The sequence below is a fragment of the Triturus cristatus genome, chromosome 10 (assembly GCF_964204655.1).
Source record: "Triturus cristatus chromosome 10, aTriCri1.1, whole genome shotgun sequence".
Lineage (NCBI taxonomy): Eukaryota > Metazoa > Chordata > Amphibia > Caudata > Salamandridae > Triturus > Triturus cristatus.
In genome coordinates this window covers 397,769,388-397,785,524 of record NC_140593.1, presented here as the reverse complement: position 1 = coordinate 397,785,524, position 16,137 = coordinate 397,769,388, and positions in this window count along the sequence as shown.

The following is a 16,137-nucleotide window of genomic DNA, read 5'->3' as shown; positions in this document are numbered from 1 at the left end:
TAATATGCCTCTTAGTCCTTTGGCTTATGTAACATTTCCTATACACTGATTTACACAGGTATGATTGATCGTCTCTGTTTAATATGTGTGTGATGCAAAGTGCTTGGACACCCTACACTGGTATGAGTGGCGCTATATAACTAATTCAATGCATCTGAGAGAGTGTGGTTTTGGAGACTTGGGGGCATATTATCAAGGACGACGTTAAAAATTATCACTGGTTTAGCGGCAGAAAACTGACGCTAAAGCGGAGATAATGGGCTTGATAATATGCCCTTGAGAATTCCAATAGAAGTCCATGTTCTTGTGTGAACATGGGCTTCTATTGGAATTCTCCAGGGCATATTATCAAGCCCATTATCGCCGCTGTAGCAGCAGTTTTCTGCCGCTAAACCGGCGATAATTTTAACGCCGTCCTTAATAATATGCCCCAGAGTCACTGTTAAAGGGTGCTAGTGAGAGAATCCATGGTGGAGGTGGTCATTGGGGGGGCGCCATCAACCATTGTTGCACAGGGCGCCACCAGCACTAAAGCCGGCCCAGCCCAGGAGTGCAAGGACACACCGACACACTGCCCAGTGGTCAACCTACAACTCCTACATGTGCCCACAATCTGAAGCACATGTCTGACAATTTAAACAAACAGGCACTCATTACCTGGATCACACATGTGTGTTGTTGGCATTGCAGGGGCACACACACATCAACATTATTGACAATGACAGCCCATTCACACTGTATGACTACTCAAGTTTACATATTCAAATGTACCCATGTGACTATGAAGACAGGCCTACACAAGATGACTACACATCGACACTGCTGTTCACACATCAAGAAAGATCCCACAGATATGACAGACCCTGGCCACCCCGCAAGTAATCCTAAGGATAGCATTCCCCTCTGTTGTGGTATTGCATCCTAACATGACGTGTAGAATTTAGCAAAGCTGAGCATAGAATGATTAGGATAAGAGTAGATCATCACAAACAACCATCATTGCACCCTCAAGCCTCAGAGTCAAGAAGAACAAAAGTGCCTGTCACCTCTGGCAACCTCTGAAAAAGTTAAACAAACAATTGGCAATGTTAAAGTGACATACAAAGCATGTGTCACATGAAACGATACCCATACATACAACCTTTCATTTAGCAAGGACATTGACAAAGCTGACAACAGGAGTAACTGTCTTTATTACATAATACCCAGATATGCATCAAAAGTACAAAACAGCAAGGCCATTGGCCAGTACAAATTCAAAGTATGTACATGTGTGCATGAGAAACTGCACAGGGAATGGACATCCAAAGTGACAAACAGCAAGGCCATTGGCCAGTACAATTCCAAAGTATGTACATGTGTGCATGAGAAACTGCACAGGGAATGGGCATCCAAAGTGATAAACAGCAAGGCCATTGGCCAGTACAAAGTCAAAGTATGTACATGTGTGCATGAGAAACTGCATAGGGAATGTTGATAATGCCTCTAACAGCTCGACAAATTTGGACTCTAATGACTGCCAAATAAATGTGACACTGCCGATTACTCATCCTGAAAGGGACCTTTCTGGCAGTACACTTCCTGTCATTGAGAATGTGTGTTTCCGGGTGTGCCCCTCCCCTAGACCCGAATTGACAACTCCTAGAGGAGTAAGTAAGACAAATAATCATCTCGCTTCTTCGCCTATAATTACCCCCTCTTCTGCTCCTACCCTATTATCACAAAGAGCACTTGAGGACCCAAATTCTTATGATATCCCATCGATTGAGGGGAGACTATGCCCACCCGAAAACCCACTATCCAAGTTATCGGTGATGTCATGGAACATAGCTGGTTTACGTTCAAAGATCATCTCACCTGAGTGGCATTCGTTCATTGACCAACATGACGTTTACCTATACCAGGAATCCTGGGCGATAGATGCAGTCCATTGCGAAGGATACCTGAATTACTATGTTCCTGCCACAAATGGAGGGAAGGGGAGACCCTCAGGAGGTTTGGTAACTTGGATACGACAGGAGATTGGCTTTAACATTCAGGTCCTTGAACCCCCACAATAAGGATATACTAGCGATTAGGTTGCAGTGGGGAATGGCTCAAAAACTAGATATCTATAATGTTTATGCAAGAGGGCAAAGGGTAGGAAATCCGAGGTCCTGGTACCCCTGGATATTCTTCTAGGGCAACATTCTATGGGCACTAACACAATAATAGCAGGCGACTTCAACATGACCTTTGAACCCCTTCTAAATGGTAATCCCAATTTTTGCAATCCTGAGGATGTCCTGTGGAGAATCCCAGAATTAGATCTAAAACCGATTAAGAGATGGACGGATGTGGTGGTGCAAATGAACTCCCTTTGTATGGAAAAAGGTTTAAGGGCACTAAATGGTAGAACTCAGTCCGATGGAACTGGTACATCAACTTTTAATAATGGTTTTAGTCAGAGTCGTAAAACTATATCTTAATCAATTGCCAGTTCTGGAATAAGCTTAAGGCCATGAAGATTGTCCAACGCGCTGAGAGCGACCACAATCCATTGTCTGCAGCTTTTGAGGGAGTGGTCGAAAAAGGCGTCCCTCAGCCCCAAAGGGAGCTGCTAACCTTAGACTTAGCCCCCACAAACGATATGAGGCGTCTAAAATGGGTAAACCTAGTAGCAAAACCAGAAATCATAACCAGGATCTCACTAGATGTAGGCAAGGCGGTGCTAGATATGGAAGAATTCTCATCTAATTTGGCACCCCCCCAGATGCTTACTGGATTACATGTTGATTTTTTCAACCAACTTCGCTTTTACTTTCTTAAAGTATACAAAAATAAAGGCATTAAAAAAATGAAGGGGAGCAAATGGTTCAATGGGGACTGTAGAGAGGCTCGTAGTCTATTGGGACTAGCTATTAGGGAGGGTGAAATCCAAAAGATCCGATTAGCTAGGTTGAGATATAGGAAAGCCTTGGTTTGGGCAAAAAAATGTTGGGATGAAAACAGGTGTCAGGACCTAAAAAGTGCTTGTGAAAACAACAATCAAAAAGTATTTTGGGAGGTCCTAAAATGGGGTAGGGAGAGTAGCCCAGCAGAATTGGCAAATTATGTAACCCAAAATGATTGGGTATCGCACTTCCAATCGCAATATGCTGGTGGCCCTGAAGAGAGGGAGACACTTGAGCCTACTTATACTCACTATGCTGAACTGGCATTTACTGAAGAAGATATTAATACTGCATTGGGTTCTCTGATGGGTGGTAAAGCGCCAGGTCCCGATGGGATTCCAGCTGATTTATTTCTTTCCAACAAAAGTTTATGGATCCGGTATTTTTTGATATTAATGAATGAAATTGCTAAAGGTTTGCCGATACAAGAGTCATGGAAGGGAGCTGAGATAATCCCTATATATAAAAAGGGAGATAAATCAGTACCTGGGAATTACAGACCCATTAGTTTAATTGATTCATCCCAGAAGATCATGGGTCGGCTGGTCTTAAATAAAATTCAGGACTGGATCAGTTCTTATGATATTCTGTCTCCCTTCCAGGCTGGTTTTCGGGCAAGTATCAGTACAATCGATTAAACCTTTTGCTTTACATTATTATATTGGAAGACGGTGGTCCTGGAAAAAGGCAGCTTGTATGCTGCCTTTGTAGATTTAAAATCAGCATTCGACCTCGTCTCTCGTAATAAGTTATGGAAAGTTCTGCAAGATCTAGGGATGCCCCATGCTCTATTATCACTCATTGCCAGACTCCATCAGGAAACTTATGCAAAAATTAGATGGGGTGCACAGGGCCAGGTTACCCCATCTTTTGCTGTGGAAAGAGGAGTGAGACAGGGCTGTGTGATGGCCCCAACTTTGTTTTCCATCTTCATAAATGGGGTAGTCAAGTTCTTGGAATCTACTCCAACGGACGCACCAAAATTGGCGGGCGTAAGAATTCCAATTCTTATGTTCGCCGATGATACATTGTTACTAGCAAAAAATCCGAGTGGCCTACAGCGTGCCTTATTTCTTTTTGAGGAATTTTGCCATCTTCGGGGCCTTGAAATCAATGTCTCTAAAACTAAATTTATGACATTTAATGCTCATAGATCGTTTAGTGGAACTATGTTGCTTAACAAACGCCCGTTGGAGCAGGTAAATGAATATACCTATCTTGGGGTTGTCATACAGAGGGACATGAAATGGGGCAAACAATTGGATATGGCTACACTTAAACATAAACAGCTAGCTGGTACACTATTAGCTGAGCATAGGGCATCTTATACTAAACCAATTACCCCAGTTCTGATGGTCTATAATATGAAAATCATTAGTGCTGTCCTTTATGGGGCAGAGCTCTGGGGCAACAAAAATCTGTCCAAATTGATCGTCGCAGAAAACTGCTTTGTCCGAAAACTTGTTAACCTCCCACAAAGTACTCCCGTTTTGCCACTACTTAGCGACCTAGGATTGAAAGCACTGGCTGACAGTGCCAGATTGCGTCCTCTAATGTATTGGCGAAGAATTTGGACAACCCCAGAACTATCTTCGTACGCTGAGGGTTTTAAAGATCTAATTAGAGTTGACCAATTCAAAAAAATTTAATGGTTATCGAATCTTAGGTTGTTGCTTGAAAATATTGGCATGGCTGACCTTTGGGAGAACCCAGAAAAAAAGCAGTTTCCTTCGAAAATGCAGTTGAAGGAAAGGTACTGGGGTTGGGTTGAAGCTAGTATCTTTAGGAATAGCGATCCATCGTCGCTGACAGGCCAATTCCTTATGGCTAAACCAAGTCGAAGGCTTGAAGCATATTGGGACACTATTACAAAGCCACTTGATAGAAAGCTTTTGTTTCAATTAAGAACTGGCACACTTCCCGTTAAGTCCTTCACAGCAAAGTGGGGGAATGCAGCTGATATATCTTGCCCCCTTTGCCATGCTCCTAGAGAGTGTTTGCCTCACTTATTATTTGTGTGCCCTGCATACACTATTCCTCGACGCATTTGGTTGGCCCCCATCTGTCGTCTTTTGGGCACTCAAAAATCTGAGGTTGCTCTTAGATTAATACGTACTGAAACCTGGCTTCCTCTTCTTATAGCTGTAGCCAAATTTCTTGGATGGGCATGGATTATACGATTGAAAGTGGTGATGCCTCTCTAATCCATGCATGGTATTTTTGCCTATGGATATACAAAGAGTTTTTGCTTCCACTTGTCCTCTGTTTTTATTGCTGCATCCCTTATGAATGTAAACTCACTTGCTACTATTTGCACATTGTATTATAGTCTGGTAATGAGTTTAACAAATGTTATTATTCTCACTTTTTAATATGACTTTATTGTCTTTCTAAAGAATGTATATTTATTTTTTATCAATTTTTCTTTATTGGTTTCTTTCTTTTATTATTGTGTATTTGTTTGTGCATTTATGACATATTTTTGTCGAATAAAGCTTTATGATGATGAGCATAGGGAATGGGCATCCAAAGTGATAAACAGCAAGGCCATTGGCCAGTACAACTCCAAAGTATGTACATTTGTGCATGAGAAACTGCACAGGGAATGGGTAACATCGTCCACTGCCTTGGGAATCACCACAACTCCGGGGATACAAATGGGCAGTCCAGGCAGCTCTGTGGAAGAGATGGTGTTGGGAGGGGGACTTTGCCTCAGATTTAGCTGTCAGTTAAACTGGGAGGTGGCTGATTGTCGGGACCAGTTGGAGGACTGGACCTGGGAGAGAGAGGACCAGCTGAGGTAGAGGCATCAGTGGCTGTGTGAGCCTGAGGGCAGATTGGACCAGTGGTGTGGTAGCACGGGGAGGCGGAAACATGCTGCTGTGAGACACAGTGTGTGAGGGTGAATGTTGAGGGCTGGGTCTCAACTTTTTGGGGATTCGATAGCCCACAATTGTCTTTGCCGGAGTGGAAGTGAGGAAGGCACAACGGCCTCGCTCTCCACCAAAGGTGTATCAGATGCAGGTGTCTCTCCCCGAGGGGATTTGCTGGATATGGTGGTACGCTTGGGGTGGCCTTGCCTTTTCCCCTCCATCTCCTGTTGTCCAGGTGAACCACCCACTTTGCTCTCCTGTCCCAGCTTCACAGGGGTGTGGGTGGGAGTTGAGGTTGTGGGTGAATTTGCCTTAGAGAAGTGTTTGTGCTGAGTCTTGCAGGCCCCATGTTCACAGCAGACAGGGCAACTGTTTTTTTGTCTGTGGGAGAAGGTGTGGGGATGGAAGTGCCCTTGGATGGGGGTGATTTGGATGAATGTGAGGTTGAGGCCTGCTTTTTGGCCTGATACCCCTGAGTGTCACGTGATGGGCTTTTGCCTTTGCGCTTCTGTGTACCTGTTTTGTGTTTTGGGGATGGTGTCTGGGCTCTGGGCCGCTTGGAGTGCTGCTGTTGTGTGCTGCATGTGGAGGACTTGGTGCCTGAGGCCTCTGGTGTGTGGGCACTCTCATCAGGTGGTGCCACTGGCAGGGTGGTTGCTGAAGGGACTGGAGCTGGACTGGGAGCCTGTGACAGCTGAATGGCTGCTGTCACTGTGGAGGACAAAGACTGGACAGTTCTGTGTAGCCCACCCACGTCAGAATTAATGCCCTCCATGAAGGCAACTACCTGTGCCACCTTCTTGTCATGATCCTGGAAGGCATTCAGGGGAGCAGCCTGACCCACACACAGCTGGCACAAAAGGTCCACCGCCTCCACACTGAGGGCTGTAGGAGAGACAGGAGCAGGGGCAGCGGTGCCTGGGGGAAGGACGCTCTACCCTTCCTAGGGCTGCGGGCATGGACAGCACTTGTGGTAGGATCCAGGAGGGTGGGCACTGGATGATGTGTGGTGGAAGAAGAGGCAGATTTTGAACTCCCTGTGCCTGCCAACATCGAGGAATCACCACTAGAGTCAGATGTTTTTGAGGTTGGTGTTTCCAGGCGTGATTCATCCAGGGCACCCTCCTAGGTGCTGGTCACATCAGTGTCAGTGGGCTCATGTGTAGCAGTCATGCCAAAAGCTTCACCACTGGTGTCTGTCCCCTGTCCTTCCGTGCCCTAGGTAGATGCTGCAATAGACAGAGACATAGGTTCAGTATAGTGCTATACTCACAAATATCATATGCAAGCAAAGCACAAAACTAGAAAATGATCCCCCCATGTTGCCCACCACCATGTACAGTCTGAATGTGCAACCTTTAAGCAATAATCAGAAGATGCATGGAAACATGCATAGTTGACATTAATAACCCATGTGACGTTGACACAGCCAAATAGCTGGCCCGTGCCTCCTTGAAACCTAACATACTATTCTCTGTAAACATACCTACGTGCCTGTAGGTGAGATAGATATACATCTCAACATGTTGTCTCTGTCACATATGGAGTCACTTTAAGGGAACAACACAGATACTAACTCCCAAATGTCCTTTTACAATTGCCATAAGCTCCTGATATCCACCATGTTGGTCTTTGAAGCACAACTACTTTTGCACATCGATGTCAGATGTATAGTTCTCACAAATTTTAAGTTGTGCACAGCACACATCTACAAAAGCACACTAAGATGATGCTTACTGCTGTTCACAGCCAGGTGATGTCTATGGCACCCATAATGCAGCATTTGTCAGAAGGCCACATCTCATCTTGCAATGTCAAAGGTCATTGTATTAAACACATGAGAAACTACATGTTGTGTAAATGCATGACAGCTGCACTCAACACAGAGGCCACTTACAAGCCATTGCATCACACTAGAAACATCACAGAGCTCCGCACTGGCTCAGGGTTTGATTTCATGCAGTCACTCACATCCAAAGTCACCCTTTGCAGAATACTCACCCCCAACTTGCTGCTGATGGGCCCTCAAAGTTCCATCCAACTCTGGCTGTGTCACTGCCAAGATGCGGGCCATTAGTGGTGTCATGCTCCTTCGCGCCAACCTGCCAGTTCGAGGGACCAGCCCCAGTGTCATCTCTGCCACGTTTTTGCTCAGCTGGCAGATGTCATCCCACCTCTTGTGATAGTATGTGTGCTGTCAGTTCGAGACACCCAGAGCCCGCACCTTGCATGCAATGGCCCTCCATATGGCCGTACGCTGGTGGACCTTAAGCTGCAGGCATGGGAGATGAGAAGAGGAGGTTTCAGTGACACTGTTTCATGTACCACTGTGTGTCAGTACAGGAACATGAAAAACACAGAGCACACCAAAACATAAATGTTGAGCAGAGGCCACACAACATGACACATAGTATACTTGCCTCAAATACTTTCTTAGAAACATATACATGTATGAGGATGGACATAGTACATTGCCATCTCATACACATGTAGAGTGCCAGCACACAAACCAATGTGAAGAAGACCCTCATCTGTGATGCAGTATGTAAGTGAGCAAGACATTCAGAGTTATAGTGGTAGGAAACCTAGGATGCTTAAGGCTCTGTATCATTTATTGTCAGATCATGGGTTGATAGATGTCTAGGGTACGCTTAATTCGCCGAACTCTGGACATATGTTTTATTCTCACCCACATAACAAACTAGTGCGGCTTGATTATTTTTTTATTTTGCCTCCATTACTCACAGAAGCTCAGATACAAGTTTTCCGCAGAATTACTTCTGATCACGCTCCAGTGGTTTTGGACATTCCAGTTTTGGGCATGAACAAAGTCCCAAGGGGATTTACTGTTGATAGGAAGCTGTTGCTAGATAATGTTTTTACCGAACATATGAAAAATTGGACTGGGATTTTTTTTTAAATAACTGTCACTCTGCGAGGTATGGGATTCTATGGGATTCCTTCAAAGCCTGCTTTAGAGGGGAAGTGTTAAGTTTCGGATTATATAAACGGAAGCAAGCTAAACTTATGGTCCAGGAGCTTTACAATAAACTTAAAACTGCGGAAGAAAATCTCGCACGTGGGATCATGCAAGGAAACAACATCATTGAGTTGTAAACACAGGTTGCTAGATGTAAGGCCAATGTTAATCTGGTATGGAGTAAAGAAATTGCTACAAGGTATCAGCCCTTTAAAAAAGAATGTTATGAATATGGGGAGGCAACAGGGTGTTGTTTAGCTCAGTGACTATGCTCTAAAGAGGCAGCACAAAGAATAGAAGGTATGAAGAATCTGGCCGGTAGCGTGGTACATGATACCCACCAGATTCTGGAGATCTTTCATAATTTTTATCAAAAGCTTCATACAGAGCAAGAGATAGAGCCTGATGTCAGGGATCTGGGGTTTTAACATGCAATTTCAGCACCAATCCCAGGCGGAAAGTGCTATATTGGATAGTCTGATTACGCTGGATGAGCTAGAGCAGGCTATCGATAGCATGACGAGGAGGGCAAGCAGAGATCCACCCACTAGACACCAGGGAGGCGGGAGCGGCCCCTTGGGCAAGGGCTTTTGCTCCCCCCAAATAAATGTAGTGTTATTTAGTCTTTTTGCCCTCCCTGGGTGGCAGATGGGGAAGTAGCCCCCAATCTGCCTCGGGGGGGGGGGCAAAAAGCCCACTAGACGCCAGGGAATTTTTTTTGGGTGCATAAATTATTAGGGTGGGGGCTGCCCATAAAGGGCAGGTCCATGCCTCCACAAAACGTACAGCCTTTCTGTCCCCCCTGGGGGGCAGTTGGGGGCAGTAGCCCCTAATCTGCCCCTGCAGGTGGCAAAAAGCCCAGTATATGCCAGGGACTTTTTACTGCTAAATTGAATTAGGGTGGGGGCTGCCCAAAACAGGCAGTAGCCCCCAATCTGCCTCCCCGGGGGGCAAAAGCCCACTAGACACCAGGGATTTTTTGGGGCAAATCTGAATTAGGGTGGGGGCTGACCAAAATGGACATGCCAATGCCCCCACCCCTCCCCCATAAAAAGTACAGTCTTTCTGCCCCTCCTGGGGGGCAGATAAGGGCATTAGCTCCCAATCTGCCCCCAGTGGGGCAAAAAGCCCAGTAGACGCCAGGGATTTGTTTGGGCAAATTTTAATTAGGGTGGGGGCATTGACATGCCTGTTTTGGGCAGCCCCCACCCTAATTAAAATTTGCCCAAAAAAATCCCTGGCATCTAGTGGACTTTCTGCCCCTCCTGGGGGGCAGATGGGGGCATTAGTCCCCAATCTGCCCCGCCAGGGGGGGGGGGCAAAAAGCCCAGTAGACGGCAGGAAATTTTTTGGGGCAAATTTTAATTGGGGTGGGGGCTGCCCATAACGGGCATGCCCATACCCCCACGTCGTCCCCCGCAAAAATGACAGCCTTACTGCCCCCCCAGGGGGCAGATGGGACAGTAGCCCTCAATCTTCCCCCAGGGGGCAAAAAGCTCACTAAATGCCAGGGATTTATTTGGGCAAATTTGAATTAAGGTGGGGGCATTGGCATGCCCATTTTGGGCAGCCCCCACCCTAATAAAAATTTGCCCCTAAAAATCCCTGGCATCTAGTAGGCTTTCTGCCCCGCTGGGGGGCAGATGGAGGCATTAGCCCCCAATCTGCACCCCCCGGAGGGGGCAAAAAGCCCACTAGTCTCCAGGGTTTTTTTGGGCAAATTTGAATTAGGGTGGGGGCGGCCCAAAACGGGCATGCCCATGCCCCCATACCCTCCCCCACAAAAATTACAGCTTTCTTGCCCCCCCTGGGGGGCAGATGGGGCAGTAGCCCCCAATCTGCCCCCCCAGGAGGGCAAAAAGCATATTAGATGGCATGTATTTTTATGGGCAAATTTGAATTAGGGTGGGGGCATTGGCATGCCCGTTTTTGGTAACCCTGGGCATAGTTTGCATAGTAGCGCTACGTGTAGCTACACGAAGTGAACTTCGCACTATGCAAGCTACGCGTAGCTACGCAAACTGCATAGTAAATGCTGTTCCCACTGATTGCACAGTGCCAGATTCTTGTCCGCACTGTGCAATCATTGCAAACGGCATCTTGCACAGTGCAAGCGGTCGTTTTCTGCCGCTCGAGTAGATATTACTCGAACAGCAGTTTTCTCAACGTGGACTGGTAGTTTCTCATCGCGAGCGGTCGCGAGCATACGCGACCACTCACAATGAGAAACCTGACCTCCCCGCGTTGAGAATCTCGCCGGGAGGTTTATTTTCCACGTTCGCGATCTGCAACTTGATATTGCGGATCGCGAACGACAAAAAAGTCTTGCCGGGATGTCATTATGCTCGCTTGCGGTCGCCAACTTGACGTTGAGGACCGCGAGCAAGCAAGCAATGCCACCTACGCTAGGCTATGCATTTTTGCACTGTGCTACGTGCAATTTGCGTAGTGCGTAGTTGCGCAAACTACGCAAGCGTAACGTAGTCCTAAGCCCAGGGTTAGTTTTGGGGGGTCCCCACCCTAATTAAAATTTGACCCAATAAATCCTTGGCATCTAGTAGGTTTTCTGCCCCCCCCCGGGGGGCAGATGGGGGCATTAGCCCCCAATCTGTACCCCCGGGTGGGCAAAAAGCCCACTAGTCTCCAGGGATTTTTTGGGGGAAAATTAGAATTAGGGTGGGGGATGCCCAAAATGGGCATGCTCATGCCCCCAACCCCTCCCCCGCAACAATTACAGCCTTCCTGCCCCCCCAGGGGGGCAGATGGGGCAGGAGCCCCCAATCTGTCCTCCTGGAGGGGCAAAAAGCCCACTAGATGCCAGGGATTTTTTGGGGCAAATTTTAATTAGGGTAGGAGCTGCCCAAAATGGGCATGCCAATGCCCCCACCCCCATCCACAAAAATGACAGCCTTTCTGCCCCCCCGGGGGGAAGATGGGGGCAGTAGCCCCCAATCTGCCCCCCGGGGGGCAAAAAGCCCACTAGACGTCAACGATTACGCTGGCTTTTTTTATGCGTGGGGGCTGCCCAGAATGGGCATACCAATGCCCCCACCCCAAAAGAACAATAGCCACAGTGTTTCTGCCCTGCTTGGGGGCATATCGGGGCAACCCCACACCTGATATACCCCCCAGGGCAGCAGAAAGCCGACTAGGCACGGATTTGTTTTTCGCAATATGGCTACCTGAGGATTTTGGGTCCTAGCGCAGCCAGCACATAGGGAAACCTAGCAAACCTGTACATTTTTTAAAACTAGACCCTAGGGGAATCCAGGATGGGGTGACTTGACTGGCTCTTGCCAGGTTCTGTTACCCAGAATCCCTTACAAACCTAAACATTTGTCCAAAAAAACACATTTTCCTCAAATTTCTGTGCGGGAAAGTTCTGGAATCTGCGTGGATCCACAAAATTCCACCCACCCCACATTCCCCAAAGTCTTCCGAGAAAAATGGTACCTCACTTGTGTGGGTAGGCCTAGTGCCCGTGACAGGAAACGGCGCAAAACGCAACATGGACACACCACAATTTCATAGTGAAAAATTACCCTTTTTTGGCACAGTGCCTAGCTGTAGTTTTTGAACCCTAGCTCTGCCGGCACCTAGGGAAACCTAGCAAACCTATACATTTTTTTAAACTAGACACCCAGGGGAATCCAGGATGGGGTGACTTGACTGCCTCTCACCAGGTTCTGTTACCCAGAATCCCTTGCAAACCTAAAAATGTGTCCCAAAAACACATTTTCCTCACATTTCTGTGGTGGAAAGTTCTGGAATCTGCGTAGATCCACAAATTTCCACCCATCCCGTGTTCCCCAAAGACTTCCTAGAAAAATGGTACCTCATTTGCGTGGGTAGGCCTAGTGCCCATGACAGGAAACGGCGCAAAACGCAACGTGGACACACCACAATTTCACAGTGAAAAATGACCCTTTTTTGGGAAACCTAGCAAACTTATACATTTTTTAAAACTAGACACCCAGGGGAATCCAGGATAGGGTGACTTGACTGGCTCTCACCAGGTTCTGTTACCCAGAATCCCTTGCAAACATTATAAAACAATATTAAATTTGTATCATACTCCCGCAAAGATGAAGAAATGGGGGGGTGTCTCTGATGGGAAATGTTTCAGATGTGGTGTAGATGATGCCGATATTTCTCATGTTTTCTACTCCTGTACCAAACTGACGGTGCTTACCATCTTTTGAAATGTGGCGCGCAAGGTTTTACTATTCATTTAACATGGAGTTTAGTTTATACTCTGTCAAAGGGCCAAGAAAGCGAAAGCTAGGCATGTACATATGGGGGTTTATGCTTGAACATTTGACTCGTTGAAATTAATTTTCCTGGGGAAGGGTACGAACTGATTTTTTTCCATTGTTGTATCTTGATTTTTGATTTGTTTGTATTAATTGGCTCGCTGCTGTGGATTTCAATTTAAAAAAAAGAAACGTATACATGTATGAGGATAGACATAGTACATGGCCATCTCATACACATGCAGAGTGCCAGCAGAGAAACCAATGTGAAGAAGACCCTTATCTGTGATGCAGTATGTGAGTGAGCAAGACGTACAATACATTTGAAATGATGTGTTGGGGCAGACTCACTGTGTCCAACACTACACACCCCTCAATGTCCTTGGCCAGTGAATGGCTACCTGTGTAATGGAGGTCACATTTAGTGCCATGATCTTACATTCTCACACTCTTCTCACAAGGTGTGGTCCTGTCTTGTGCAATCCTCTGGCCTAAGATAGCTCATTGAGAAACAGGGTGGCAGACAACACATATGTTTCACTCTGTCCATTTACTGATGGGTCCTTGTCAAATTGGGCAGTTTCTGTGCAAGCCAGGGGGACTCGCACTGAGGTTATACGTGGGCCATCAGAACATTCACATGCATGTACAATATGAGAGGGCAAACAGTACCTACACATGCGAGTCAGTACACGTAATGAAAATAATGGAAGGCTGATATCTCCAAATTACATTTATCTGATGCGTCATAGGTGAATTACCACCAAAAGTCTTACACTCAGGCATTTTACTCTTGTGCATAATGCACACATATCTATGGGGGCAATATGAAAACTGTACACCCATTCTTCATTACCCTCTGGAAGACATACCTTTGCAATGTCACAAATAAGCATATGAAAACCTATGTCATCACATAGCCCAGGTAATGTGTTTTTCAGACTTCGACTGTGCAAACCAGCAGCCTGACAGTATGACTGCAAAAACACTGCATGTCCCTCCCATCCTTCAATGCAGCCATGGTTCTGTGGAAATAAGGCTACACACCCCATCAACATGAAGTCAGCATGCCAGTCAGTGTATCACTCATTTACATCACCCAGTCTCACACCTACGTTTGTATTTTACTTGCTGGAGAAGGGCAGTAGAAATGTCCATGTTGCCATCCTCCACAAATAGTCAAGTGCAATATTTACTAGGCCAGGTATGGAGCATGGTACATCATAAATGAGGATGCATGCACATTAACCTGCACACACAGCCACATACTACTGCAGAGCAATATCATATGAGCACTGTGAGCACTCTCAAACTCTTGCTCTGAAACACTTACCAGTACATCTGGAGCACCATATAGCCTCCCATACTGTGAAAGCATCTCGTCCACCAGGACCTCCAGCTCCTCTGTGGTGAAGGGACTGGCCCTGTTGTTCTCAGTTCTTGCCATCACTGGGTCCAGGAGACAGGAACAGCAGCAGTTGGGGATGAAGAATGGCAGGCAGCAGTGACTGGATGCAGTGGAAATGTGTGGCTCTCTCACAGACATATAAAGCCCCCTAGGGTTGTTTCAGTGGCACTCAGCTGCTTCAATTGGTGTTCCTGGTCAGCTTTTTTCAAATGTAACCAAAGACAAGACCCGCGGTGGTGGTGCACGCCTACCACAGGTTTCAAATGTGTAATTCACTACCGCAATCGCGGTTCCCATTGGCTGGTAGGGCATGGGCATTGGCGGTGTCACACTGCGGGGCCCAGGCGGTCGCTACCGCAACCCTGCATCTTTTGGTAGTACCTAATGACCGGGCTTGCGGTGGCGGTGCACGCCTACCGCGGGTTTCAAATGTGTAATTTGCTTCCGCGATCACGGTTCCCATTTGCTGGTAGGGCATGGGCACTTCCTTTGGCAGCAATGATGTTGGATGCAACTAAAGCATTTAACAGGGTCAACTGGAACTATCTTGCTGCCGTTCTTGAGAAGTTGAATTTTGGGCCAAAATTCCGCCGAACCATTAGTCTCATATATAGTGATCCTTCGGCAAGGCTGGTGGTAAATGGAAAACTGACTAGACCTTTTAGAATTAAAAGAGGAACTAGACAGGGCTGCCCCCTCTCCCCCCTCCTTTTCGACTTGTTTATAGAGCCATTTGCTCAGTGTCTTAGGGAGGAGACAGCTATCCTACCATTTAAGAGTGGAACATGGGAGAGGAAGGTAGCCCTGTACGCTGACAATATTCTTATTCTTTCGTCAGATCTAGAGTCATCTTTTCCTCAGGTCATCAGTTTAGTGAGGGATTTTGGTCGACTTTCTGGCTATGAGGTTAATGAAGAAAAGACCGAAATTATGACTTGGAACCTACCGGATTGCCGACACCAAACCAAAGACGAGATGCGGTATTTGGGAGTAAAAATCGTCCCCAATATAGATATGATAGCCAAGCTCAATCTTTTGAATATTTTAAAAGAGAGCCAAAAATTAATGAAATCCTGGGCCCACCTTCCCCTGTCTATCCTGGGAAGAGTTGATTTGATAAAGAAGACAATTCTACCAAAAGCAACATTTCTTTTTAATACCATCCCATTACATTTCGAGAAACAATTCAATGATAAATTTCAGCAATCTATAAATTCATTTGGGTGGGCTTATAAAGCAATTAGGATATTGTGGAAAAAGCTAAGATGGAGAAGGGAAAATGGTGGTCTTGCACTCCCAGATATTCAATATTATGCTTGGGCTTTTCAGCTAACACATTCAAGAATGTTGTTAAATTCTCCAGATTTATCAGTAAGAGGGAAAATGTTTTCGGCCATGTTAGAACAAGCGGGGCTTCCACATGAAGGCTTTCTTTTTAAATATGGAGACAAAACATTCTTCAAGAAAGTAAGGCTGAAAGTCTTATGGGGCGCAGCTCAAATATGGGCCAGACTCAAAAAACTAACGGGTCTAGAATACCATTCAAGGTTGGTTCCATTGTGGGATAGCCCGGGGGCACCAAGCTGCCTGAAAGATATGCTGGCTGTCCCTCTGAAAACAGCAGGGTTATTAATATGGGGAGACTTAGCAGCAGAAGGCTCTCTCTTGCCTTGGGCATCACTTAATGAGA